Source organism: Elephantulus edwardii, unplaced genomic scaffold (assembly GCF_000299155.1).
Source record: "Elephantulus edwardii isolate Elephantulus edwardi_28Jun2011 unplaced genomic scaffold, EleEdw1.0 scaffold00349, whole genome shotgun sequence".
In the NCBI taxonomy this organism is placed as follows: domain Eukaryota; kingdom Metazoa; phylum Chordata; class Mammalia; order Macroscelidea; family Macroscelididae; genus Elephantulus; species Elephantulus edwardii.
Window position 1 is genome coordinate 1,622,674 of NW_006400099.1, and position 3,335 is coordinate 1,626,008.

Below are 3,335 nucleotides of genomic sequence, written 5' to 3' on the forward strand. Positions count from 1 at the left end.
CTAATATGTCAATATTTATGCGTTCCATTTCTTTCTTAACAATTTCTAATTTTCCTTCATTCATGGCTCTCACATTCCATGTTCCAATCGCTAGGGTCTGCTTACAGCTGTTCCTCCTCCTTTGTATTTCCATACTTGATAGTTCTACCTAGGTTGCCCTTTCTGTTAATCTGCGTGTGTTCTGTTGTGCATAGGTTATTATTTCAATTATCCAATTCAATTCTTCAATTAATCAATAATTTCAATTATTAGTCCAATGCTTATTCAGTGCATGATCCAGAGACTCTATGGAAGTTTAGAGTCAAGAAAACTTTGTGTAGCTGTTCTACTTTGTAATACAGGAAATTGACATAAATTTGAATTGATTTTAAAACAATGATTTGTCTTCTTTTTTCTTCCTCCTCCTCCATTCTCATAAACAATTCATTCTACAGATATCCATTTCCTAATTTACAAGTGGAGATGAAATCACCTGCTCTGCTTACTAGCTTCAAAGAGCCTTTTATAAAAACAAACAAACAAAACCACCAAAAAAATAAACAAACACCAAAAAACCCAAGATAGAAGGAATTAACAAATTACAAAAGGTTTCTCATGTTATTTGCTCTTAGTGTATGGATCTTTCTCCCAAAAGCAATACAGTTCAATCCAAGACTAGAAATTATACAAAAGGAAGAACATGATCAGTAAGTTCCAGAGCCTAGTCAGTCACCCTTGGGAATGGAAGAAATGTGAAGCTAGTAGCTTATCTACTGCACTCCTGACAGTCACAAGATACTTGAGAGTAATTTATTTGGGATATTTCCCAAAGGGTTTACACAAAGGTCTCTTATATGCTGTATTAAATTTGTTCTAAACAGAAAAACAGGCCAAAGAAGCCCATTTACCAAACAACCTCAAGACCTCAGTCCAACCTTGATTGGTGCTGGACCAATCAAGGCAGATTTCTTGATCTGCAGTTGTGTTTTGTAGGTTCACTTCCCCAAACAGTGCTCTTTAGCACTACAGAAATTCCCCAGCATCAGCAGTGAGAGTAGCCACTAACAGCAAGGGCTCTTTGTAGAATAAAGTAAAACAGGAAGGGCTCTTTGCACTCATCTAGCTCAACATGTCTATTTCAAAAGTTATGTGAAGACACACACACACACACACACACACACACACACACACACACACACACACATTCTGATAGAAAACCCCATCCCAGGTCAACTGAGTCAGTATCAGGAGTGGGAGTGCTGAACTAAATTTACTGAATAGGATTCCTGAGTCATTCTGAGGGAACTCAATTTTCTTACTTATATCTGTTAACTAATATAGTCAAGTCCAAAGCTTCACCACCCATATATTCCTGATGGGAAAACTGAGATCCAGAAGGCATTTTTCCAGTGTAATTAATTAATTAATGAGGGTCAAAAACAAGTCAGAAATCCAGGCCTCCTTGTTCCTACAACTACCCCGAATTTTCAGTGAATTTAATGAGCCTCAGTGGGACTTCTGAGAGGGTCTTGCAGTAAAAGTCCCCTTGTTGTTGTGTACCGTAGAATTAGAACCAACCCATAGCTGACCCTCGGGGGAATTTTCAGAAGCAGTTAATAACATGGGAGGGGAGCAACTGGTGGCCTTGAACTACATGTCTTGATGACTTCAGCACAGCTTCTTGTCACTAGGCCACCCTCCTTTCACCGGTAGATCATTCAAATTCTGTGAAATGTCAACTTTCCTCTCAGGTATCTCTAACTAATTTTGTCTTATTGTTGTTGTTTTTATGTGCTATCAATTTGTCTGTGACTCATAGCAACCCTATATAGAACAGCTCTTAATCCCACCCTATTTTTAGGCAGTCTTAGTGTCGCTGACATATCTATCCCCATTACCCCAGTTACTATATAAAGCCATCTCCTCTGGGGTCTTCCTCTCCTGTGCTGTCCCTCCACCCTTTCTCCATGATGTCTTTCTCCAAGACCTGGTTTCTACTGGCAACATCCTCAAAATATGTCTAGTCATAATCCTTTTCTCCAAGGAATAGTGTGGTTTTACCCTTTCCAGGACAGACCTGTTTGTTTTCTTGGTGGTCCATGATATGTTCAATACTCTTCTCCAGCATCACAACTGAAAGGCATAAATTATTCTTCTATCACCTATAGTCACTGTCCAGCTCTCTGATGTGTAGTAATTGTGAAGGCCATGGCCTGAGTCAGGTGCATCTTAGTCTCTAGACTAACATGATTGCTTTGTTTGTTTGTTTTTTCTTGTTTTGTACCATTGAGTAAGATCCAACTGGAACAGAAGGAGATTGCCCCTCTTTCTGCAGTGGAGTATCTGTGTAGCAACATCATTGCTTGTAATTTGCACTTACTAGCTTTCCTGATTCATAAGGTCCTTCATATGCCAAACTACATTGTTGGTCTGGGAAGGGATTACAATTACCCCTTCCAAACATGGTTATGGCAACACTGCCAACAGCCCTTTCAAGTAGCTGCTATTTGGGCCTTCTGGTTTAAAGATCAGAGTTGGTTGAAACTTGGGTAGTTCCTTACCACAGGAACCAATAGCTGATCCTTTGGTGAGTTTTCAGAGGCAGTTAATCACACGGGAGGAGACTGACCAACTTTTTGTTCCCTTCTGGAAGAGACCAAGGATAAGTGTGGATGAGGAAAATTAAAGCCATGATCACAATCATCTTCTCCAAGTTGATGGATCAGTTAGGTCTTTGTATTGGTAACAGAATGTAGCAGATGACTCTTACTTAGCCTACAGGAGGCTTGAAAACTCCAAGTATGAACTCACGATGATTAGGTGACCATAGTAAGAGACAAAAGTCATATACTCACTTCAACCTCTCAGCAGAATAGATGACCATAGATCATCCATCTGAGTGAAGGAAGCCATCCCTGCAGCTTGCCCAGATAGTCCTACCAATCTTTTGACTGAGTCATCAGTAGATAGTTGACATTTCTGCCCCTAGCTGCTGAGGAAACAAGCATAGCTGCATCAACTGAGGCTAATATCAGAAGGGTTAGTCAGTCTAGTGAACAGGGAATTAAGGAGCAGGGCTTGTGGTGTGGAAGATGCGATGGAGAAAGTTTAACAAGACTGACTGGGTTTTAAAACATGGCTTCAGCTATTAACTTCTATTTCCGTTACTGACTTCTGTTCCCGTCAGATAACCCTCACACACTTCCTTTCTTAGTTTCCCAACTTCACTCCATGGGAAAACTTAACTACCCAAAATAATAAGGGTACTAATAATATCAGCTGTGAAAACTAGGCCAGGAGCTGATTGTGGAACAGACCACCAACTACTCATATGCAAGTTCAAGCTGAAGCTGAGG